The sequence below is a fragment of the Diabrotica virgifera genome, chromosome 9 (assembly GCF_917563875.1).
Source record: "Diabrotica virgifera virgifera chromosome 9, PGI_DIABVI_V3a".
Lineage (NCBI taxonomy): Eukaryota > Metazoa > Arthropoda > Insecta > Coleoptera > Chrysomelidae > Diabrotica > Diabrotica virgifera.
Genome location: NC_065451.1, coordinates 164,904,416 through 164,932,374, shown reverse-complemented (window position 1 = coordinate 164,932,374; position 27,959 = coordinate 164,904,416). Strand labels below are relative to the sequence as shown.

General features: G+C 33.3%; 1 protein-coding gene across 2 annotated transcripts in view; it reads left to right on the top strand.

Moving 5' to 3' along the window:
- Window positions 1-27,959, top strand: part of LOC126892555 (irregular chiasm C-roughest protein-like) — an 821,138-nt gene that overhangs the window by 114,665 nt on the left and 678,514 nt on the right. The window lies entirely within an intron of this gene.

The window sequence follows — 27,959 nt, the reverse complement described above, 5'->3', positions numbered from 1 at the left end:
TGTAAAAATTTCAGAAAAAAATATTAAAACGGAACAGAGTTGTAGTGAGGTAAACGCAAAAAACGTGATTTCATTTTTTTTTATTTTTAAGTTAAAATTGCGATTTTGACAATGTTTCCCCACATAAAATTCAAAATAAACCTCAATTTCGTTTTCAGCAGCCTTGAAAATATAAAGTATGAATAAAATTAGCCATTCACCCTCCGTGGTCAGTATCTCGAAAACTAAGCGTTTTTTTGAGGGTGTCCCGCTCGTGTATAATATCACAAAAAATTGTAACGTGATAGTATGAAAAAATAGAGGATACGGCAACGGTGTTAGAAGTGATGGTCGGATCCAATGCCAAAATCTACACAGACATATTAGGGTGCACTAATACCCAAGATGTCCCCCCCGAGTAGTAACATTCACACTGAATTCATTTTGGAAAATTCATATTCCTGGTCCCATGATGCAATTTTTATTTAGTCTTCATCACTTTAGCTTACAAATTTACTCAGTAATGGAAGACCTGCAAATCCCGCAAAAGATAGTATGTACAGTAGGAAAAATGAAAGAATACCCATAAACGAACATATAAAACACGCTGTATTTTCCTGTCACCGTGTCACACAAAAATTGGCCAGCGCAAGTACATGTAATAATAATTATTACACGTACTGGCGCTGGGCAATTTTCTTTGTGACACGGTGACAGGAAAATACAGCGTGTTTTATATGTTCGTTCATGGGTATTCTTCCATTTTTCCGACTGTAAGTGTGGTAATACGTACATATAGAAACGTACTTGATGTTTATAAAAATATAAATATTCTGACAACTGTCAGTGTCAGATTTAACTAAAATGTCATGTAATGATTTGCGACATTCTTAAAATTCTATATGACGTCAAAATTAATGACGCACGAAAAAAAGAGTTTGGAAAGGAGTATATATTATTTTTCGTTATTATTTCCTCCCCTAATCTACTTCTTACTTCCAGTCACTTGCTTCTTGATGTTAAAATGATTTATTTATATTCACAGTCCGTATAATTATTCCCTTTGTACGAAAAGAAATAAGTAAATATCATTTTCCACCTACCTCTACTGAAAGTATACTTTTCCGGACCTGATTGTAGGGAGCAAAGTTGTACTTTTCCTCCCTAGGGAGGAAAATATTTTTCCTCCCTAGGGAGGAAAAGTAAAAGTGACGTCATGGTATTTCATTCATGAAATGTAACTTATTGACGCCCTGTACAATATCTATTTTCTATTACGTAAGTTTCTATACATTTTAACGTTTATTTATAAAACACTCTGTATTTTGCAGAATGGTAAAAAACAGTAAATTGTTATTTTGATTTAACAATGTTTACAGTATTAATTTGACTTATATTTGACAGTTGACAGTTATATTGTACGTACTTGTTAGTTTTAGTTCTAATAAATTTTGTTGGTTAGTTACATAAATAAATCAAGTAAAAATGAAAAAATGACTTGTTATTTGAGGAAGGTGGAAAAACCATATGTATAACAGGGGAGTAAAGTGCCTTTTCCTCCCTTGAATGATTACTGCCCTCCGCTACGCGTCGGGCAGTAAACTTCATTCTCGGGAGGAAAAGTAGCACTTTCCTCCCTTGTTATACAAATAGCTATTCCATTTGCTAATACCTATGCAAATACGGGAAAAATACTATTTTTATAAAAATACAGTCGACATTGCGTGTCCACCATTGTTTACACTGCGCCAAGAATAATGTTTTTAAATATTGTTTTACAAAACGTTGATTTTACGTTTTGAATAAATTATAAACCGATGCATTCGTTGCAGTTAAATGAAGCGAGACCATTAAAAAAACATTACCAATCAATCAGACTGTATAAATATAACAATTTTCTATATTTATAGTTCGTTTAAGAATTAATGCAAATATATTTGAATATAAAACTACTTATTTAAAGTAACTTATTTAAAGTAAGAAGCCATTATAGGCGAGCGCAGCAACCCCTAAAATTACGTTATACCGACCACGAAAATCAACCTTAAGGCGAATAACCAATTTTGGCAATTCTTTATGTTTTCGTGGTCGCTGAATTCAAATATGAAGTTTATTTTTATCTAGAATTGGTGGAACTTGTTCAAAAATCAAATTTTATGCCAAAATACGAAAAATCAATTTTGATGATTTTTTAACTTTACCTCGCTGTATCTTTGGCCGCTGTAAATATTTCCTTTTCAAAATTTTATTGTGTCATCTTTGAAGTATTTAGATAACAATGAGATTTGTCTAAAATGTTTAAACAAATTAAAAGAGGAGTTGTTAATTTTTAAACATTTTGTCGTTAGATTTCGTTAGTTTCATGTTTACTTAAAAAAAATTGAGTAAAAAACTTTTTAGTTTATAATTTTAACCAACGCAGCAATAAAGTAATAAAGTACAGTTCATGAAGAAGTTCTCTGGAAAATTTCAATATATATCAAAAAAGTCAAAATATGCAATAGAAAAACAGTTACGTGACTCTTTAGACGAGCGGCACACTCCAAAAAACGCTTATTTCTCGAAATATTGATCACGGGGTGGTGAATGGCTAATTTTGATCATACTTTGTTTTTGATGGCGCTGAAAATGAAAATTATGTTTATTTTGAATTTTACGAGGGAGAACATTGTCAAAATCGCAATTTTACCCTAAAAATAAAAAAAATAAATCACGTTTTTTGCGTTCAACTAGATACAATTCTGTTCAATTTTAATATTTTTTTCTAACACTTTTACAGTATATATTTCATACCTTTTCGAAGACAATGGCACCTGTTTTAATCTTTTTGTCTTATTATAATAAAAGTTATGAATTGTTTAAAGTAAAAGGTGCAGATTCCTGAATTAGAATGTTTAATCGCAAAAGTTGAGTGACAAAATTAAAAATTTACCTTTTTAATCAAGTGTATGTTACAATAGAGAGTACAAAGAACAAAATGTTTTACAGAAAAAAGGTACAACTTTTAGTTTTAAGAAAAACGTGTTTTCATTTTTTTTTATTTTTAGGGTAAAATTGCTATTTTGACAATGTTCCCCCATCTACAAATCAAAATAAACCTCATTTTTCTTTTCAGTGCCATTGAAAACATAAAGTATGATCAAAATTAGCCATTCACCACATAGTGGTCAGTATCTCGAGAAATAAGCGTTTTTTCGGGGGAGCGTCACTCGTCTATAAAGTCACATAACTTTTTTCCTATTGCATTTTGACTTAAAATTTTCCAGAAAACTTCTTCATGAACTTTATTGCTGTTTAATTTGTTTAAAAATTTTAGACAAATCTCATTGTTATCTAAATACTTCAAAGATGACACAATAAAATTTTCAAGAGAAAATATTTAAAGCGACCAAAGATACAGGGAGGTAATGATGAAAAATCATCAAAATTGATTTTTCGCAGTTTTGCATAAAATTTGATTTTTGAACATGTTCCACCAATTTTAGCTAAAAATAAACTTCCTATTCGGTTTCAGTGACCTCAAAAACATAAAGAATGACCAAAATTTGACATTCACCTAACATGGTCGCTTTTTCAATTTCTAAGCCTCAAACCAATGGTGTACCGCTCGCCTATTAATAAGAAGTGCTTCGCAGGACCGTGAGTTCGACTATTTTACTTCGTATTCACACAGCACAGTGCCCTGACGGACGTGAAGATTACTAGAATGACGGTATTTTCCGACAGCTAACTGTTCATGCGTGTTGTGTTAGATGAAGAAACACAACAGGAAAATGAAACAGACACTACAAATAAACGCTTATGGGTCCATCAAGCTTGTAAAAAGAGTGTAACGGAAGGGGAATTCTTTAAATAAAAGTCAAGATGATTCAGATTTTATTACAGAACAGAGCCTCTACTATGTGTGTTCAATTTTCACATGTCAAAAATATTACTATATTTGCAACCTATTTAGAGATTACAACCTTTAACTTTAAATAAGTACCAGGTCAACCCTGTCCTGTCCAGTACCATTTCATCCCTCCTATTTCTTAACCTCTCTACTCACCCTTACATACAGACAATAATACTTGGACACTTGGAGTCGCGACAGAAGAAATCGTTCTCTTTTCTCTACGATCTTTCGACAGATCAACTCGGTACCGCTCATCCCTTGACGGTACATCTCATCATTCTTTTTTTCTCTACGACATTTCGAAGGGTCAACTCGGTTACCGCTCATCTCTTGACGGTACAGCCTTTCTTTTGGGCTGAAACGAACAATCAAAAGTCGTGCACGAACAGTTAATCCGCGAGTGATGGCATACACGATTTCGCAGCAGTAAAAACGCGAGGCACGTGGAACGGGAACAGTCAATGCGTGTGTGACCGACTTTAGTGCTTGGGGCATGATTTTACAGTTTGGTAAGTCTTTTTATCTACATTTGAATATTGTCTGTGTTCTTTGTCTTGTGCCACTCCTATCGGAGATTGGAAATCATCAAGGCTACCTTGACATTGTTTACAGCTGACCTAAAAAGTTCATTAGTGATGCAGCCAAACCACTGTCTCAAATTCCGCAACCATGACATTCTTCTACGGCCTGGATTCCGTTTTCCTTCAATTTTTCCTTGCATTATATTTTGAAGTAATACGTATTTATGACCTCTTATCAGGTGACCCAAATACTCGAGTTTTCTTCGTTTTATCGTTAAGTAATGCGTATTTATGACCTCTTATCAGGTGACCCAAATACTCGAGTTTTCTTCGTTTTATCGTTAACAAAATTTCGGGGTCTCTTGCTATCCTTCGTATTACTTCAAGATTTGTGATTCTTTCAACCCAACTTATCTTCAGCATTCAACGGTAGCACCACATCTCGAAACTTTCAATATTTTTTATGTTGTTCTGTTTGAGAGTCCAGGCCTCTACACCGTATAATAGCGTGTTAAATACGTAGCCTCTTATTGTCTGTATAAATAGAATAGAATAGAAATATGCTTTATTGCCATGAAAAATTTTACAATTTTATCGACAAAGCTTATAAATAGTAAAAAAAACAAAACAGTAACAATCCAATTTACTAAAATTACATAAATCGTATAAGTAAATAAAACCTTATATATTCCAACTTGAACCTAGCAATCCTTATTAACTTCAGTCCACATTATACCCTATGAGATTATATGTATAGTCTCGCATATGTACTAGCTTTATCGTACTATGGGCTTAAACGTATTTAGATTTTAACTTATTCTCATTGGAACACCTGTGTAGAGGCACTGAGCTGGAATCAAATATTTTTATCTATTCGGTGTAATTATTAAAATAATTACCAAAGATGCAGCTATCACCATCTACGAATCGTAAGTCAAATGAGACAGGAACTAAAATTCGAATTATTTATCCTCTGCGCTTTTTAAGATAGAAAAATAAATCAGAACAAAGTGGTGAAATACTCGACAATGGAATCTATAATTGCATTCACGACCTGTCATTCACCGTAATAATAATCTTTAACAACTAGAATTCTTTACACGGGAATTCTTCACTCTATATAAAGGGATGGACGGTGGAAACAAGTTTTTTGGATATTTCAGAATGTCTCAGAATTCGCTCATGTTGTTCGGAACCGCAGACGTTCGGATACAATTACCTGTCTTTGTAAAGACACTGAAGTAAACTTTACTAAGTAACAAGGCATTTACTCAACAAATCGTCCTATTAGTGGTAAAACTCACTAAGTGCACCTTTTTGAGATTTTGACATTTTCATCAATTTGAACTCAATACGGTACTGCCCAGCTCTGGAGAAGTCACCTGGGGCTCTAACCCTTCTAATTGCTGAGATAATTTATGATACAATTCGCTAAGTGCATTATTGTGAATTTCGGTTTCAGGAGAAAACTCATTAAAACGTATTATTGCACTTAGTACATTTTTCCTTCCAATATGGAGTGTAATATTGTGAATTTCGGTTTTAGGGTAAAACTCATTAAAACTTATTATTGCACTTAGTAAACCTTACAATCTGGAATGCCGAATCGGTACTTAGTAATCTTTCAAACAATACATTAGATAACATAATCTATTTTACGATTAAGCAGGAGACTTGTGTGTTACATTGTATTGTTGAAACTGTACATTATATTTGTGTGCATTATCTGTTCGGCGATTGATTAAAGAAATATGAGATTAAATTTCTTTGTAACCGTGCTAGCTAACATAAAGGGTAACATAATCTACTTTGCAATTAAGCAGGCGACTTTTGTGGCTATCATAAATACCGAAAATTGCATTTATTTTCGAAGAACGCATCTTATTGTTCATTTTTGTAATAATAGACTGTTTTTTTGATAGTTCGTTGTTGTAAGTCAGCGAAATTTTATGGAGACAAATTCATTAACTTCTCGATATCCAATAATTGCTTTCAAGGAAAAACTCATTAAGTACAAAGTGTAGTTAGTGACTTTTACCTCGAGTAGGATATCAATATCCAATTCTTGTGTTCATGGAAAAACTCATTAAGTACAAAAATTAATCTAATATTAATTGTAGCATAGTTCCTATGACGAAATATGGCTTAAAATATCTGTTTATATTTATTCTTTAAAGCGCATTAAAAAAATTCCAATATTCAAGTCAGGTGCATGTAAAAAACAATTTGTACCTTTAAATCGATTTTTTCCCACTTTCCGAAAATTGTAGTTAGTGAGTTTTACCTCTTATAGAACGAAATACGCTACACATGACACTACAACATGATTGCGAAACAACTGTACCATGCCAATGGCCTTAGTTTTGGTGGCATTTAAGCTAAATAAATAAATCAGTGTAACAAATTTATTGGAACTAAAAATCAGTTTCATGTGTTTCTATTCTTATAAGTAACTATAAGTCGATAAACTTTTAGTTTTAATTATACTCGTCGAATTCGCTTTTACTATAATGTAATATACTACAAAATACCCATGATTTTCTATTTTGGAAAACAGAAATGACTGCTCAACACGAACATCGATCAACGCGTAGATATTTTGTTCGTTTCCTGAAACTAGCGAGCTTTTAATTCAAATCCATTAAAAGTACGAAAAGAAAACGCCATACAATAAAGCTTCCCTAAAAAAGGGCTAAACAAGGACAAGGCCCAATTATAAACATTTCGGAACTGGATACATATTGATGGAATCCCTAAGGGCGTTGGATTCGCAAAGTCCGTAACGGTAATTGACTTTGTTTTGGTTATTTGATATACTTTGAATGTAACAATTTAATTAACGAACCATCGAAATATTTGTAAATTTTTTTAAATTTTGTAAAGTAAAAGGTAATGTAAGTAGTCCAGTCAATGAACGTAAAATATAGCGTACCTGTGTAATTTTCTAAACCTGCACCGATTTGCAAAAAAATTTGGTTATAGGTTATGTCCAATTTTTCACATGCGAAAAATAATATCGTCGGTGATTCTGCAAAACCTATAACGATCAGATGGACAAGAGGTCATGAAGGCTGAACCAGAAGGATCAGGACGATATTATCCTTGGATGGAATAAAGGAATGACCGAAGATAGAAAGGTCCTATCGCCTACATTGACGAAACAATGGCCACGTTGCTCAGTCGGAAGAGATGTGGGCATGGTTCTTTGGGTTGGGCTTCTGTTACAATGATAGGTGTTAAATGAATAAATAATGGTATGCGAATTGCGAATAGAGCTAATGAAACGACGATAAACAAAAGATAAATAGATAATATTAACTGATGATTTGACTCATGGACTCTAAGAAAACGTAAATACTGAATACACAAACGAAAATATTGGGCGCCTGGTATTTTGACCAACAAATACTCAAAGGAACAATAATTAACAAAACATAACACAACATTGAAATTAGTAACTCTACTACGAGAAAACAACATTGTTCTTAATCTTGAGCTGTAAATAATAAATAAAAAAGCGACATCGTACACTTTAATAAAACATTTATTAAAATACTTCTCAATTCGTAATACTCTCAATAACGTAATACTCAATATTCACATAATATACATAAAAGAAAGGTAAAAACGTTAGCCACAAAAATAAAAATAATCATTTAAACATGGTTAACAAATTACATTTACACACACGTAAAAAAATTGATAAATGGATGATTGTGACTCACTATTTGAAAATGGAATTAACTGAAGTTAATAAACATTATCTATAAAGTTTAAAAATATAGAAAAGTAAAATAGTTTCTTAAAAAAGCTTATCTATAAAAAGATCATAATTAGTCATATTTCGTCCATTTCTAAATGTAGTAAATAGGCCTTTTTGTCTCGATAAGACTAAAATACTTAAATTATACTCTAATAATAAAAATCGCATAACGTTAATTAAAGAAATTAACTATATAAAAACATACTTCAAATTCACTGTAAATGTCAAAAACATTAAGCGAAAACGCCTATATAATCTTGCATTAGAAATTTATGCGAAAGTAAATGTCTATATTTCCTTTTTTTATCCAAAACGGCAATGACCTCATATATTAAGTAGGTCTCTCAGCTTTATGCAAATAACATATTTATGGTAGCTATGTTATCTCAGGCAAACAAAAATAAACCAAAATAGTTCACTCACTCAAACAGGTAGAGAAATGCTCTCCCTTCGTAGGCCGGCTGGCCCATGAGGCGCTAAAGATGAGTACGAAGAAATTCGACTATAGATACAGTCGAGAGAAGAACAGCGCTAATAATGCATAATGCAAACTTAGGTGGAAGGTAGAAGGTGAAAGGTGGACCCTTTAAAAAATAGAATAACGCAATTGTATTGGAGGCATTTATAAAAGATTGTTTTTTTTTAACTTACCGACACAAGTCGGGTCTACCAGACCTATGGCCACTGGAAATCACATGACTGCACTATATTAACTCAACTCACAAATGATGCAGAATTTTGAGAATTTGTGGTTTTTATGAACCCTTGGCGTCCTTTGTTTGTGGTGGGGTTTTGAACCAATCAAAATTATGGAAAACTGTGAGAGATATTCAAGAACAGATTTCCTTACCACTCGTAAAAGGGCTTAGCAAATCTAATACTTAAGATGAGTTATGGGATGCAAGGCCCATATCATTCACCAGAAAGCTATTAAAGTCTAACGTTCGACTCTATCGATAGCACATATGTGTTTCTAAGAAAAACACGCCGATAGGGACTCTAAGATCTAATCAGTTAAGGTAAAAGCGTGAAATGAAGGGGAACTAGACCAAAATCTACACTGGGAAAACGTAAACGTTACAAAGTTAGGTACACGCTTAAACGTCATCAAGTCAGTGACGTCATTATTTAGCGTGATAGAATAGAATAGAATAGAAATATGCTTTATTGCCACTGAAAATTTTTACAATTTTATGGACAAAGCTTACATACAGTCAAAAGAAAAACATAATATAAATAACAAATAACAACTACAATTTACTAAAATTAGATAAATCGTCAACAATGTACAGTATAAGATATAAAAGCCAAGACAAAAACAATTTATTGCAAAACATATATAAATTGCAAATTGAACATACAACAAATAAAATAAAATAGGTACAACATAAGGAACTGACAAGTTTATGCTACTGCGCATGGAACCCAATTTTCTTAGTTATTCATTAAGAAATTCTTCTATTGAATAATATGGTCTTTTGGATAGATAGGCTTTTGTCATTTTACGGAACTTAGGGAAAGATGTTGCAGATTTAAGTTGTAACGGAAGATGATTGTACAGTTTCTTTGCGGAATATAATATAGATTTCTTTACTAACTCAGTGGATGGAATCGGTAAATAAATATCAAAGATTGAATTTCTGGTGGAGTAAAGATGATTGGGCCTAGATGGAAAGACATGAAGGTGTTTACGAATTAAACAAACCGTTTCTAGAATATATAAAGATGGAAGTGTTAAAATTTCGTGATCTCTGAAGTAACTTCTGCAATGTGTAGATCTTCTGAGGCCAAACAAATATCTTATTGCTCTTTTTTGCAATCTAAAAATGACATCAAATTGAGCAGCTGTACTAGAACCCCAAAAAGGAAGACCATATCGAAGATGAGACTCGAACAACGAAAAATATGTTATTTTAGAAGATGCTAAATTGAGTTCCCTAGAGACAGATCGTATTGCATAGCAAGCTGAGGCGAGTTTCCTACTTAACGAATCGATATGAAGGGACCATTTGAGGTTGCTGTCTAAAAAAATACCAAGAAATTTTACAGAATCAACGGTACTGATCTGGCTGTTATGAAGTGGCAAAGGTTGAAGAGCTCCTTTATAGGATAATGCTACTGTTTTATTTACGTTAAAAGAGAGTAAATTAGAGTCAGACCAGGTCTTTATCGTCAGTAGATCCGAAGTTATAGTTTCATGAAGAGATGCAATAGTTGAGTTGCTCCAAGTGATACTGGTATCATCAGCAAAAAGAAAAATTTTCCCATTGATTTTTAAATTAGTAATGTCATTTATAAAGATAAGGAACAGTATAGGACCCAATACTGAACCTTGTGGTACTCCACAGACGATGTTTTTGAGACTAGAGTCAGTATCATTTGCTCTAACTAGTTGTTTCCGATTATTCAAGTAGGATTGGAACCAATTCAAAGAAATACCTCGAATTCCATAGAAATTTAGTTTTGTAATCAAGATGTCGTGATTTACACAATCAAAAGCTTTGGCATAGTCGCAGAAAACAGTGGCAGTATAAAGATTATTGTTTAGTGCTTGGTAAACCTCATGTAGTACAGAAAACATGGCATCAGTGGTACATTTATTTGTTAAAAAGCCGAACTGATTTTGTGATAAAATGTTGTTATCAACGATAAAGGACATAAGTCGAGTTTTAATGAGTCTCTCAATAATTTTGGAGAGTACCGGTAGTAAGGCAATAGGTCTATAGTTGCAGGCATCAGATTTTTCGCCACCCTTATGAAGAGGAATAATAATGGCTGTCTTTAGGCACTCTGGAAATTTACCTTTTTCGAAGGAATCATTAATTAGTGAGAGGAGGATTTCCAACACATTTTCTGTGAGATTAGAGAAAATTTTTATAGATAGTCCATCAGTACTACAGGATGATTTGCTTTTGATACAATTGATTGTTTGGATAAGTTCAGAGTTATCGACTGGTCGTAAAAAGAATGAATTCGAGACCTGTCTTGAATTAGGAAGATAGGAAATAGGATCTTGTTGCGGCAAAATTGTTGATGTTATATTTTTACTCACATTAACGAAGTAGTCGTTTAGACTTTCAGGATTTGGAAGGGAAAATGATTGAGCTGTGTGAGTTTTATTTCGAAGATCGTTTATTATAGACCAAGTCTCTTTTGCAACACTTTTAGAGCTTCTCAGACGATTTTGATAATAGGCTTTTTTAGCTGACCTGACAAGTTTTAGATATGTTGTCCTGTACTTCATGATATATTCAGTGACAGCAACATTGGTAGTAAATTTCTTGATGTATAGTAGTGAACGCATATTCTTAGCTGATATGCGAATACCTTTCGTAACCCAAGGTTTCCGATGTTTTGGCTTAATAGGAATTAAAGGAAATGCCTTATTGAAGATGTGGAGAAGCTTATCTAGAAAAACACTGAAATTATAGTCCACGTCTATAGAAGGAAATTGCCACTCAGAAGTTAAGCATAAATTTTGGAATTTACGAAAATTCCGGGCGGAAAAAATCCTACCTAAACGTCGGGTTTTTGAGGAGGGTTTGCTGAAGATGTTAAACTTCGTATACACTGCTTCATGATCAGATAGTCCCGCATTAATAACTGTAGAGCAGACATCAAGGGGTGAGAAATCTGAGACAATATAATCGATTATGGTAGATGTAGTTTTTGTTATCCTTGTAGGAGAATCAACGTGCATTGAGAGACCATACGATTCAAATATGTTTGCCAGGGACACTTGGGTAGCACTAGCAGCAGCATAATTAATGTTAAAATCACCGCATAGAATTTTTCTGCTTTTATGAGGCAGGTCATCTAACAAATTTAGCAGGTTCTGAAAAAATAGTTCCACGGTAGAATCAGGTGATCTATAAATGCAAATAATGTAAAGATTAAGATTTTTATTATAAACTAAGGAAAACTCAAAGAAGGATTCACTTAACAAAAAGTCATATTTTGTTACCAGAGAAAAATCATTATTTCTAGAGAGAATCAGGGTGCCTCCATGAGCCGAACTTGGACGATCATACCTGGCAATTGTGGTATATTTTTCTACAAAAAAAGGCTCGTTAACTTCAAGCCAGTGCTCTGTAACCGCAACTATCGGAGGAAATCCTAATTCCTCCAGAAACAAAAATAATTCATCAGTTTTATTTCTTATAGAACGAATATTAATCAGAACCATGCCAAAGTTGTCATCACTAAAATAATTAGAGGTTTCTAGTCCCTCAGAACACGTCGTGTTGTTTAAAAATTTCGCTTTGGAGAGCCAGTGGAATAATAACTTCGGTGACATTCCCTTGACTTTTGTAGGTGTATAATTCGTTCCGAAGTTAGATAGGACCTATAAGCGGCAAGATCAGCTTCCACTTCAGCTGGACCAATTCCATAGGCATGGTTAAATTCTAGAAGAACTTTTCGTAGTTCTTCAGTCTTAGTAGGTAATCCTTCGGAAGCCAAAAAGAGTTTCACGCTGGTGTTGGTATATCCGTCATAAAATACAGAAGCAGGCTGATCGTGAAGAAAAGCAAGATGTAGTTTAATTGCCTTTAAGATGTCTGGTTCCCTTAATCTTGCAAGAAGATATCGACTGTTCGAGTTATTAGTTAGTCTAACTCTTGGTGGTGTTAAAGGATCCAAATTTATGGATGGTTCCAAAGTATCTTTCTTAACAAAATTGATATGGGAACGGAAAGGCTCTTGAGATTTGCAAATTGTGATGGCCTGCTTGTCTGTAAATATATTGGTGTCTTCAACTTCATTTTTGTTGTTGCTTGGAATGGTAATTGGGTTTTCCAAGCTAACTTGGCTTCTGATGTACTTCGGATTCATATTTTCTTCAGATGAAGTCTTTGGTTCAGAGTGTGGTGATTCTATAGACCATTTAATGTTGACTATGACTGGGTGTACTATGTACTATGACTGGGTTTTTTGGTACACGCTAATTTGTGCCGTGTGTATGCTGTGGTATTAAATATCTGTAAAGTATCACGAGTGTTAGAGTGTGGTTAGAATTTGTCTAATCGCTTTATGTTTACACTTTAGTATTGATTTGTAAAGAGTTTGCTTATTTTTTACTTGTTTAGGGTTTTTTATTTATTTACTATGGAGTGTGGACAATTATTTAGTTCTTTTAATGAGTTTAACAACATTCTAAAACAGTATGAAAAAGATAAGAGACAAAAATGCGTGATTAGGTAGCAGAAGTAATAAGGGTAGCAGGAGTAATAAGATAAAATATACGGGGCGATTGATTAGTGTGATAAAGCTCAGTAGATCCGCTATATAGATAGCAATAAAAGTTAGTAACACAAATTTTAGCAAACTTTGAGCTTCATGATAAACAATGGCTTCATATTACAAAATTACTAAAATTAGTTAGAATGTTACAGGGCGTTCGATAAATATAGTGGCAGACCAAACTTATGTTTTTTAAATGGAACACCCTATATTTTATTTTATGTTCCAAATCCTCTATTAACTTCCATATCACAAAAATATAAAGGTTTATTATGTTATACAGGGTATTTACAAAGTTATAACCAATTTTCTATGAAAATCGTAACAAGTTCAACTCCCGCCTGTATAAATAAAAATAATCACCACAGCAAAAATTAACACCAATGTAAACTGGTATAATTAATTTACGTAAAAAATTATTTTAGCAATATTTTGGATCTATCATGTTAACTAATATTTATTTTGCTAACCTGAATATATACTTTTATATACATATTAAGTTTGCTTCCCTTCCCCTTCCCTTAATAAAAATATTTTCTATCAAACAAACAACAAAACATATCAAAATAGCGTGTACCAAAATATAAAGTCACTGCGCACGCTAAATAGTGACGTCACCGGCTTGATAAAGTTTAATTCGCGTGTACCTAACTTTTTTATTTGCGTACACGTTAGCATGTACCTAGACACAGCGTAAAGTAAAAGGTAATGCAAATAGTCCAGTCAATGAACGTAAAATATAGCGTACCTGTGTAATTTTCTAAACCTGCACCGATTTGCAACAAAATTTGGTTATAGGTCATGTCCAATTTTTCACATGCGAAAAATAATATCGTCGGTGATTCTGCAAAACCTCGTATGAGATTTTTTTTTTTCAGAATTTAGTGTTTTGCCCTGTCAGAAACTCCGTTAAAAAATACACATGTTAACGTAATGAAAATGTCAAGAAACCTAATTACGTTAACGTAGTTACGAAATGACATTTTCATTACTATACGTTAACATGGTGTATTTTTTAACGGAGTTTCTTACAAGGCAAAAAACTAACTCCTGAAAAAAAATTCTCTTACGAGGTTTTTGCAGAATCACTGACGATATTATATTTTCACTGTATCAAATTCTAAATTTTCTATTCTCCCGCTCCTTTAGAAGTACAGTAAAACCTCGATAGAACGGACCTCTATTTAACGGACTTCGGATATAATGGACCAAAAATCCGTTCAAATGTAAAAAAAATTGAAAATCGAAGTCTGGAAGAAAAATCAGCAAGGACAGGTTCTCAGCACTGCTTTGTGCTAACGCCGATGGATCGCTTTGATTGACTGCTATAATGGTTGGCAAATCTCGTAAAGCTAGAGCTGCCAAAGATATAATCATGATCTGCCCGTTTCATATTATAACTCTAATAAGGCATGGTTTATCACAGATATTTGTACCTGCATGTGCAGTGAGAAAATTTCAAGAGAAGAAACGGGAAATATCGGAAGAGGTGAAATTTTTATTGATTTTAGATAGCGCTCCTGCTTTGAAAATATTCGACATTTAGAAGATGGCAACTTCTATGTTTTTGCCAAAAAATACATCGTTTATTCAACCCAGGGATCAGTAAATAATTTCGACAGCCAAGCGAGCATATTGCAGAAAGTTTATAGATGAAGTAGAAAAGTAAAAAAGTAGCAAACAAAACTTGATTCCTTGTTTAATTACAGATTTGTATACTGTATATAAATACAGCAGACGATATTTTCAAAAAAAAATTTGATTGATTTTAAACCTATTTTTATATAACGGACTTTTGGCTTTAACGGACATTCTGTTCCCCCAATTAGTCCGTTGTATCGAGGTTTTACTGTATAGACATTTTCTTAGACACTGAAAACTATAATTATCTCTGCTACTTCGCGCCGAAGTGAACAGACGTGACTCTCTGCTTTTTTCTATTGAAGGCAACCAGTGCCGGATTAACCATTAGACAAAGTAGGCAGTTGCCTAGAGGCCTCGGCCCCAAAGGGGGCCTCGCAGGGCCCACAACGAAAATATAATAATTAGAATTAAATAAAAACTATATTATATTATGTTTGAAAATTCAAATATCGCGCAATACAATAAAAGTGATGGGCGTATAAAATTACATTACAATGCATACTTTTGTTCACATAGAAAGTCATAGAATGTTGTGAGCATAAATCGCTAATAAATGCCCTTTGGTAGAAGGAACTACAGATGGAAATAAGAAAAAAAAAGGTTCGAGAGTGTAGTAGAAAAACACAAGAAAAAGCAGAAGAAAGAAAAGATCCTTAAGCAAGATCTAAAAGAGGTGCAAAACTTATTTAAACTCAGTTGCACACGGAAATCCATAGCTAGTGAAGCTGCAACCAATGAAAATGCACATGAAATAGAAATAACTGAGGAAAACATAGCTTCCGTAACTCAAGAAGATGAAAAAACATGTAACTACAGTTCTATTCCATTTCAAGAAGTTAAAGAACCAGAAACCGAAACTAAGTTGAAATTGAAGTTAAAGATAAATTGGAAAACATTCCTAAATTTGGAAAACGACATAGGATTACGGAATACAATAACTGAAGAAATAAGGAAATTTTGGATTGAGAAAGATCTTCAGAATGTAACAGAATAGAAGTGTTTCAGCATAAAAAAAAGAATGTGTGTGTACTTTGTACGCACGTAAGAAGTTATACTTCTATTATATGATTTAAACGAAATTAATATACTTTTTATTTATATTTTGTTTAAATATTAAACTAATTTATACTTACTACTTCTCAAACATTTTTATTAGAACAGTGCCAAAAATTAAAATAATAAAAGAATAAAACACACACAAACACATTAAACAAGCCACAAATGATGTCTGAACATTAATTGTCGAAATTTTTTTTAACTAAATACGTATTTTCTGAAAATACAATTATATAATAAATATACTTACAATCATAAAATGTATTAAAAAAAACAAAAAAGAAAGTTTCTACTGGGACTCGAACCAGCGCTGATAAGCGCGGTTGGTATTGGAATTCATTCGCCTTCAACGCTTAGCCACGGACACTATGTGTCATTATTTACGAAGATCGACTAACCAAATGGATTAAACTTGTGATATTTTGATATTTTGAAAATTGATCAAATTATTTTAATTTTGAATTGAAATGATTTAGAATTGAAAAAATACAACAAAACATAGAGTAAGAAAACAATATATTAGGTGAATATTGATAGAAATTTTGATGGTAATCAAATTATATAAATAAAAGTATTACATACTATGCATTTTGGCAGATCAAATAGGTAGGTTTATACCCATGATACATTAACAATTATTACGTACCTGTTGCTTTTAAAAACTATTTAAAAGTCACTACAATATTATAAACTTTTTTGTTTTTGTCCTCACAACAATAAAACTAATATATTATACATTTGTTTACCTTTACCTTTACCTCCAAACCACAGCTGCCATATGGGATAATTTTTGACATGTCATTTGAACATCCAATCAGAACAAAGTTATAATGCGCATGCGCCGGGCTGATAGGTTTTAACATATAAAAATTCACCCTCTATCGCCGGTAAAGAAATATAACTTCAATAAATTTTGAAGGCATTACAAGATTTTTACACAATCTATGGTTTCTCAAAAACAAATCAGTGGAACAAAAATTAAAAGAAATTGGCTGACGTATTCTCCCTCAAAAAGAATATCGTATTTTGAGTTTTTTCAGTCCGTGTACAACTTTTTTTCAGCCCCTACTCACCGTTGGGAAGTTATGATCAAATGCTGCTATGAAACTCCACTAACGGCCGGTTTTACAAAGTAAAATTAACTTGTGGTTAAGAGATAACCAGAGGTTACCCCAAAATATGCGTTTCATTTTCATAATTGTTACCATTCTGGGTATACCCATAAGGGTAACCGACTCCTACCTCTGGTTAAAAATTCTGTCAGTTAACCACAACTTCGCCGTTGACCTGAAACTAAAACACATATTTTGGGGTAACCTCTGGTTATCTCTTAACCACAAGTTAACTTTACTTTGTGAAACCGGCAGTAAGCGATCTTATTCGCCACGATCTAGTGCTTACAAGAACAAGCAGCACAAGATAGACTGCAAGGGCACATACAACGATACCTTTGTCTTAAAGATTACAATGCTTTCAAATGTGCTCTTCATACTCTTGCTGAAGACACTAATCAGATCAGAAAGCTGAAACAGTTCATGAGGCTAAGTGTTTGTTGAAAAAAATGTCAAAATAAGAAACATTCATAGTGAATGAGTTTTGGGCAACAATTTTAGAACGCATCTACGCTGTCAGTAAATCAATACAGAGAAAAGAGATTGAAATTCAAACTGCAGTTCAGCTTCTAAATTCATTTTTGGAGTTCTTGAAAATTCAAAGAGATAATTTTGCTTACTACGAGCATAAGACCTGCGAGTAAACGAAAGCGAGCAAGAAAACTACATTTCGATGATGCTAATGCCAATGAAGTGTTTCTACAGGGTGGACAAAAGTTAAAGGTTGAAACGTTTCTACCAATGTTCGATAAGCTAATTACTGAGCTAAGTCGTCGGTTGACAGTGTATGAGTCAGTGAACTCAGTAGTTGGTCTTTTGTGTGTTTTTACAAAATTGAGTGATACTCAGATAAAGGAGTCTGCTTTAAAACTACATGAAAACTATCCTGATGATATTGAATCTGAACTACTTGGAGGAGTTCAAATATTTTATAGCCCAGCTTTAAGACTTGCAGAGAAAAAGTTTATTCCTGCCTCACAGTCGTTTTGGGTTATTCAAACAGTTCGCGCAACAGGCTAACGGACATTTTCAAAAATGAAAATTATCAAAAATGGAGAAAGCCTAGGTTTCTTAAGGGGCCGCATAGCTTGGGTTGCCTAGGGGCCTCAAGATTCTTAATCCGGGACTGAAGGCAACAGACGTGCGAATAAATCTCTATGGGATACCGCTTCTCATACAGTACGATATGCTAAAATACTGCGAATCGCTCTAATTACACCTCTCAAAATAAACACACGTTTTTCTCATTGTGAACAGTGACATGTATGCGTGTAACCGCGAAAGACAAACACTAAGACATCCCGGTTTTATCCGATCATTCACCGCTTGCGAAACCTGCATATATGACGGTTATCGATACCGCGAGTGAAATAAAAGTTATATCTTCTTCTTTATTAAGTGTCATCTCCGCGACGGAGGTTGGTAATCATCATGAATATTCGGATTTTAGGGGCGGCTGCTCTGAAAAGTTCATTTGAGGTACGTCCGTACCTTTCTCTCAGGTTGTGCAGCCACGATATTCTGCGTCTTCATATGCTTCTTTTTTCTTGAATCTTTCCCTCCATAATCAATTGGAGCAAGTTGTATCGCTCTTCACGTGTATTATGTCCGTGATATTCCAATGTTCTTGTTTTGATGGTATTTAAGATTTTCATTTCTTTATTCATCTTTCTCAGAATCTCTTTGTTTGTGACGTGTTCTGTCCACGATATTTTCAGAATTCTTCTGTACACCCACAGCTCGAATAAATCTAATTTTTTCATTGATGCAGCATTCAAGGTCCAAGCTTCCATTCCATAAAACAAAGTCGAGAAAACGTAGCACCTAGCCAACCTAACTCTTAGTTCCAACTTCAAATCTCTTGTGCAGGGCATTTTTCTCATTTTGTTAAAATTTGCTCTAGCTTTTTCTATTCTGATTTTAATTTCCTGTAAGTAATCTTCTGTGGAGTTGACCATTGTTCCAAGGTATGCATATTGGTCGACTGGTTCGATTGGATCCGTTTATGAAGAGACTTTCGTTATTTCTTTGAGTTTTTGATATTCTCATAAACTTTGTTTTCTTGACGTTCATTGTTAGACCGTAATCTTGTCCAATCTCCGCGATTCTGGTCACCAGCCTCTGAAGATCCCCAATATTTTCAGCTAAGATGACAGTGTCATCCGCATATCTAATGTTGTTCACATTTTTTCTGCTTATAATATACAAAACCATATGTATAAAATTAATGGTTTTTTCAGTTTTAAGAAACGAAATATATCCCTTTTCAGGTAAAATCTCTTTTCAGCTTTAAAACAGCATCTAATAAATTATCGCCTCTCTGGCCATATGGTAACTCTTCAGATTTTAAAACCACATAATGACAAATTATCAAGTTCAGCCAGTCAAGTCAGTCTTTACAAGCCCTCGGTCCGAAACACATCTACCCTCTTCGAGAAACAAGAACGCTTTTTACGGATATAAATATATTGTTGACAGTTTATTGTTTTTACATTGATTTATTATTATTTTATTTGTTTCCGTGGACAATAAGGTTATCACACGCAACTCAACCACACCACGGAACAGACGTTAGCGGGTACACTGGCCAAACTGGCTCTGGCCAAACTGGCTCTGTCCAACGCGGCTCTAAATATAGATATTGAGTCGAAGCCAGTCCACTCTGTGATATTTTTAAGCCATGAAATCCGGCACCTACTGGAACCTCGTTTTCCTTCAATCTACCCCTGGAGGATCAGTTGCGCGAAGCGGTACTTTTCGTTTCTCATTACTTATATATCCTAGGTAGCTAATTTTCTAACTTTGATAATCTTAAGCAGCTCCCTATCCATGATACAATAACAGAAGATATGACATGGAGCAGGTAGGCGGGGTCAACGTAGCTACGTCACTCTGTGAGTAGATCAGCATTATATTCAGTGTTGTCGTATAGTAAACACTGTTTATTTTTGTGTTTAAGGTGAATTTTACTTATAATTTGTTACACTTTTATCAAAAATATTATATTCATAGTTAGATTTGAATAGTCCTTAGGAGGTGTGAACATAAATATAATTAATGAATAAGAGAACTTAAGTAATAAAAAAATATAACTGATGGGTTTCATGACTATCGCAGCTTTAACTTTTTTTTATCATTTAACACATTACAATTTTATTGTTACCTTTATTTCAATCAGTACATGTATTATACAGGGTGTATAATACATGTATTATATATAGGGTGGAAGGCACTTATGGAATAAAATTATTTCTGTCCTTGTTTTAAAAAATTTTAAAAAACGCTGAAACCCGTTCATTTTTATATATAAATGTAGGCTTTTTAAACCTAAATTGAAATTTAAACAGAGAGATTCACGCAAGCCTGGTATAGTTCATAAGCTGTATTTTTAATGGAACACCCTATATATTTTTATATTATTAAAATCTACCTAACGGCCTGATTTCAACGACCCATATCATGTATGGTGTATTATGAATAATACAGGGTGAAATTTTGAAATTACAGTGTATGGAAACCACTTATGGAATAAAATTGTTTGTGTCCCTATTTTAGAAAATTATAAAAAACGCTAGGATACGTCAACTTTTAAATTTAGATATGCTCTCTTTAAACATTAATTAAAATATACGGGGTGATCCACACAAGTCTACCATAATCTATGATCTTTAATTGTAATGAAACACCCTGTATATTTTTATGTTTTTCGAGTTTGCTAAATAACTTCATCACAAAAAAGTGTATTGTATAGGGCCTATTATGAACAATACAAGATAAAATTTTAAAATTATATAATATAAATTTTCGTCAAGATATTAAATAGGTACCTACATAAAATTTTGAAGTTATCTAATAATTTATCATACTTTAAATAATAGTAAAGTATGTATATAATAATGGTTTTTTAGCTAAATAAAGACATATATTTTCTAAACTAAGTATAAATAATATTTATTTTTTTTTAGTTTTGTATCTATAATGTCTTGACGAAATTTATGAATAATTTAAAAATTTCACCTTTTCAAAATTTCACCTTGTATTATTCATAATAGACCCGAATATTACATTTTTTTTAGATGAAGTTATAAAGTAGCTTCTAAGCACATAAAAATATACAGGGTGATCTATTAAAACTAAATATCATGGACTATGATGTACTTTGCGTAAATCACCCTGTAAATTTAAATCTATGTTTGTAAAGCGTCCATTTAAATTTAAAAGTTGACCTGTGTCGGCATTTTTTATAATTTTTAAAATAAGGACACAAACAATTTTATTCCATAAGTGGATTCCATAGTAGCAGGGGAGCAAAGTATGCTAAATGTGCAGTCACTCGAGCGTTATGGGGAACTATTGGGTTGTGAAGAGTAGGTCCTAAAACCAAAAAAAGTTAAGTAAAGTTTTCCATTTTAGTGGGCGCTTGCCATTTTTTAATTTAATTTTCCATTTCCAACAATCGTTTTTTCCGATTATAACGCCATCTATCCATAATTCGAAAACATGTTTCAAATACTTATTTTTACGTAAGGAATCCAAATCTGCAATAAAAAATGGGGGCTCCTATTTAAAATTTTACAGTAACCCCCCACCCCACCTCCGTGGGGGTCGTGTTTGGTGCCATTCGATAGATTTTTTAAAAATATTGAATAAGTGTATTTTTCAGTTTTTCGATTTGATGTTCATTTCGAGAAATATCGCGGGATTCGTATTTAAAATAATAAATTTACCCCCCACCCCTCTCCGTGGGAAGTCGTGTTTGGTATCATTCGATAGATTTTTAAAAAATATTGAGCACATATTTTTTAGTTTTTCGATCTGTCATTCATTTCGCGAGATATTCGCTTTTTTCTTGTGAAACTTTGGGACTCACCCATTTCCTTATGCCCGGCCCAAATCGTTAGATTTTTGAAATATACACTCTCTTGCATGTACTTAACTTACCTTATCTTTATCTGACAATTTCGAGTTTTTTTAAGGATAGATTTTTTTTTCGGGCCCCCCTATTAACGAACTCCCCTGTGTTAAGAGCCAATATATGGTAGAGGTACATCTTCAGGGTACCAGGTTTCTCCCCATATGATAATCTGACCCGCTCGAGTAACTGCAAAAATCCCCGCTTGGGCTCCCCTACCATAGTTAATAATTTCAAAATTTCATTTTGTACTGTTCATAATTCACCCTACATGATAAAGTTAGTTGAAATCAGGTTGTTAAGCAGCTTTTAAAAATATACAGGGTGTTCTATTAAAAATAAAGCTTATTGTAACCCTTATAGTAGGGTTATATTTTTTTTTGGTACTAAAATTTGATTGATGAAGAGAAAGGAGTAGTGAGAAACGGCTTAACAAGTTAAAATTAGAATGAAGATGACAAATTAATTATGAGGATGAGGATGAGACGTAAAAGCTCAGGAAGTGGAGATCGGCTTATTTTCGTGCTGTTGTTTAGGGGAGAAAGAGATAGTGATAAAGGAAGAAACCAGAAAAATTAAAAAGTAATGAAATACTTAAAAGAAAAGAACTGACCTATGATCAATAAACCAAAGATGGGCGCCAGAAGTAAATGCCTTTTAGAGCCTTTACTTCGTTGATAGAACAGTGTGGGAGACTAGAAAAGAGAGAGAGAGAGAGATATAGAGAGAGAGATATATAGAGAGAGAGATATAGAGAGAGATATATATATATATATATATAGAGAGAGAGATATAGAGAGAGAGAGAGAGAGATATAGAGAGAGAGAGAGAGAGGGGGAAAGAGAGAGAGAGAAAGAGAGAGAGAGAAATAAGGAGAAAGATATAAACAATCCAAATAACTTAATCCTGAAATAAAATATTATATGAACACATATAGTTGAGAGATATCAGGTGCAGGTGAAATGATACAAACCCAATAGGTATACCTTATTTTTATTGTGTAAAAAAAATACCTAGATATATGTAAAGTAAGATTTTGGTAACTAATGTATATATATATATAATGTAAAATTTCTAGCTAAAAATATAAATAATGTATAATAATGTAAAACATTGGCTTGCAAGATGAATATATAATAGTAAAATTTAATTAATAATATAAATAATGAATATGAGTAATGTTAAAATTTTGGTTGCCAAGATATAAGCAGATAACGTAAAAGTTTCCGACTATTAAATGATTTCTATGAGTTTACGTTTCTTTCAGATACAAACAATAAAGAGACAGAAAAACAATAGTGAGTGCTAGTCAACAGAACCAGATGATATTCTTCATAATACCGTATTAATATACTTGTATATTATCTACCACAATACCTAAGTTATTATGTAATGAACCCTATAGAGACCAATGCTCTAGGTCTATAAGTACTTATGTTCCCTTACATGCATTGAGATTTAGATGAAAAATTGACAACATATTATTTGTTGTGTAGACACAACCGATAGTAAAAGATATGATAAGGGAAGTTAAAAAATAATCTAATGCTTAACAACAAATGTAGAATAAATATATAATATATTGCGGAACACAATTCGGTCTATAAATGAGAACATTAATTAAGTACACTTATCTTTGTTCCAATCTAGATGAAATTCCTTCAGCTCTAATTCCAAGTGTTGGCTTATGGACGTGCCGGTTTATCAGACGGTAAGCGGCTCTAGGAGTATACCTACACATCTTAGGGAAGATTTACGTTCCAGATAATTAATAGGAATGTTATTCTTAGTGCATTTTCCATATAAGTTGTCTTTGTGGGATATTAAAAGCTTGGTTCTATTTTATAATTCTCTAGGTACGGCTAAAAAGAGAGGTTCTCATTAGGTATCTAGAAATTTTTTCCTGGATACAAGGTGAGACAGACCGGTTACAAAAGATAACCGAACATATTCTTCCACATAAATGGGAAGGTCATTTATCCAAAATGAAATTACATTATTACTTAAGTAATATATTTCTAAAAGTAACTTTGCTAGATTTGACTTTTTAAGGTATAAAATTATTCATTTTGATATATGTGTTTCCTAAATTTCCAAAAGAAATTTTAAAATAAAATCACTTACCAGACGTTCATTTTAGGAATATTATATCTTTACAGATATATTTAGCTTGCTTTGTAATTGCAATTCCAAAATAGATTTATTGAATATCTCCTATTCTTTTATGTATGACATCTGCCGTTTTTTCTCCAACACATATTTGTCTGTATTTGACCTTCTTAAGTCGTTGGTTAGCTAGCACTAATTCTGTTTTCATTTTCCTACCTCGATCGTAAGGTAACTTTTTGTTATTCGATGTTAATTATTACGGTTGTCGGGAGTGGCTACTCGTAAACGTAGCGGAACGCTACATTCCCCCTCCACTCGATATAATTTTCCTTCAGAAAATTATTCTGGCAAAAACCAAAACGAAGTTTATTCTTGGCAGGGTTAGTACTTTAATATGGGTCAGGAGTAGTAGCTCCTAGCAGTTGTAGCTGTAGTTACAGTCACAACCACTCCACAAAGTTAAAGATAGGATTAGTACATCAACTAACTAATCTAATCTAACCTAAAACATTAATTTTGAATTTGGCTCAAAGTGGGTAAACATCCACATTATACCACATATTTACACAAGGGAAATAAAAGGCAACACTTCTCATGCTTCCGAGCATGGAAGAGTGCGGGCACAAAAGTATGACACACTTGTGTGGATCCAACACAAGAGTGCATCAAGGTAAGTTCCCAAGATTCCGGAACCGGTATGGTTTACGGAGATCGCGAGAAAGGAACTTTTCCTTCCTTAACGTAGACAAGGACTAGTCTGATGATCTGCATCCAGACTTTATTTACGAATGAACCGTATACTAGGTATCTTAAAGTTTACTAATAGTTATTCTTGTTGTACCATTACTTACATCAATTAAACTTATTAAATCGTTCACATTAAAGGCTTAGATTACACGTAACCCCAAATTGTGATCAACGTGAACTAAAGGTACTAGAAAAAAATATTCCTGACTAAAACAAAGTATCCACCCAACTACATAAAGAACCATTAAATTTGGCCTTACTCACTATCGGACTCACTATCGATTTGGATATTAGCACCTAAGTTAATCCAAAGATGAACACAAAATTTATTGTTGACATATTCAACCGAGAGTAACCAGGATATTCTCCAACCGATTCAAAACATGGTATCAAAGATAACTTAAGGTAAGGAAATAGAGATGTAACATAACTCTCTTAGGTAAGATAAGATAAGATAAGATAAAGTGAAGTACGATACGCTAAGTTAAATATATTATATATCCAATGCAGATATAAACCAGGTAGTTAAGAATGCACAGCAAAACAAAAAATGGACAAACAAAACAGTTCCACAAATGGATAGCCATTATCGTATCCATCCAAATATGGTTCCGTCAGTATAATTCATAATCCATTCCCGAATTGACTTAATATAATCACAGGTAATAATCATTGAAAGGTAACCTAAAGATAACCTAACTTAATATCTGTATCCGATAAATCTATAGCCTAAGGCTACAGCTGATTTCAGTGTACGATATACCAAAACGTTTGATAATCAGTGTATTTTTATACTAACACATGTATAAGCATCAACACAAGTAAGTTCTTAACTACAATTTCTCAAAGGTAAAACTAAAATTTAAGAACCAAAATCAAACAATTTCATCTGAAACCGTATATTTATAGATCAGTTCCTAAAATCAATGACAGAAGAGGTCCGAACTGGACTACTATAGTGGACCAATGCATAAGAAAACGAAAACCAAATATTAGAGTAGTCACTAAACAACAGCTAATGAATGTATTCTCCCAAAATTATTGATATAACAACCATCAACGAAATTAATATTAAAGGTATTGGGTTATCGCCTTGTACAAGAAAAAAATCCATTGTATAACTTGATGAAGACTTAATCTATGCTACTGAACCGAAGATGGTCAACGACCATATTCGCCACATAGCGACTCCAGGTAAAAGTACATCCATCACAAAATATAGCATGGATTACGAAATCCGCTAACGATCTAGTCCGGAATTTGATCAACGAATTCGAACCCACGTATTATGCTTAGATACACCTATATACCCATATACAACAAAATTTACTAATAAAAGTGAAAAGACAATATTTAAAAGCAATTTACCTATAACAGTCTAATATTTTGAGAAGTGATAATAATGGAATACCCTGTATAATGCATTTATTACACCAGACAAATGTTATGACATTCCCTGTGCAAACGCTGAGTCCATAATATATGTGAACACTTAACTATCAAGGTAAAATCAAGAGCAGAGGTAAAAATAATAATTACCAAATAGCAAAAATAAGAGTTTTTTTAGGAAACTAGCAAGTTGCAGACTGCGATAAAAGGTTCCAAAATTAATGCAGAACGCAAGTTAATACCTAATCATCCTCTGAGGTCGAGGACTCAGAATCCATGACTGTTTTATCAGGTAGAAGATCTTTGACATGAAAACGACCAATTCGTTTATTGGACGAATTGTCTTTTAGTTCATAGACAAGAGGCGATATGACTTTTAAAACCGTACATGGAATATACTTCTGACAAAATTTCGCCGCTATGGCATCATTTTTACTTGATTTCACAAAATTTCGTTTTAGGACTCGGTCTCCAGGATAAAACGTAACGGTCTTTTCCTTAAATTATAATATTTCTGGGAACGTAAATAAGAAGATTTCAATCTCTTCCGAATATCGGCAAATATAGGGGGTAGATTTTGGAGATCCTCTAGTCGATGAAGATTCTCAGAAACTTGTGGTAAAGTAGTTGCATTATCGGAAATTAAACCAAAATATAATCGCCTGAGAGAGGAACATTTCGACCAAAGTTAAGATACGCGGGAGAACATTTAGTGACCTCGTGAGTGGAAGTCCTTATGGCTTGGGCAACAGAATGAATGTATTGATCCCACGACCTATGGTCCTCAAATGTATAAGACCTTAAAGCGGTAACAATACTACGATTTACACGTTCTGAGTGGTTCGCTTGAGGGTGATATGCAGCATTATAGAAAATCTTCTGCACCCTATATTTGGACATAAGAGTCTTGAAAGCGTTCGAGATAAATTGGGGCCCATTGTCACAGGAGACAATTTGAGGAACACCAAATACTAAAAATACTTGTTCTTCCAAATACTTAATAATTGCTGGGACTGTGGCTTTCCGAAGAGGGCAAACCAAAGGAAATTTGGTGAAATAGTCCACTACTACGAGACAATAAGTATTTCCTGTATAGCTACGAGGGTATGGACCAATTAAATCTAGAGAAATCATCTGCCAAGGGAAATTAATATTTCTAAAAGAACCCATAAGACCAGCTTGTGGTAAGTTACTTGGTTTACAAGTAGCACAAACTATGCATTTAGAGATGTACCTTTTAATGGATTTGCGCATGCCAGGCCAATAATATAACTCAGCAATACGGTGGTAAGTTTTATAGAAACCAAAATGGCCAGCAGTAACTTCGTCATGACACATACGCAAAATATTTTCCCTGTTTGGCGTAGGTACAACTATTTTCCATTCGGTCATATTCGATAATACCTCAACAGGACTTAAAATGTGTTTGTACAGCACATTGTTCTCCACCTTAAAATCGGGATATCTTTGTGGGTCTTGAGTAACCTTATCGACCATATTTTGATACCACGCATCAGGAGTTAACGAAGATAGATCTAAAACATTAATATCAAAAACACGGGAAAGAGCATCAGCAACCACTACTCCGGCT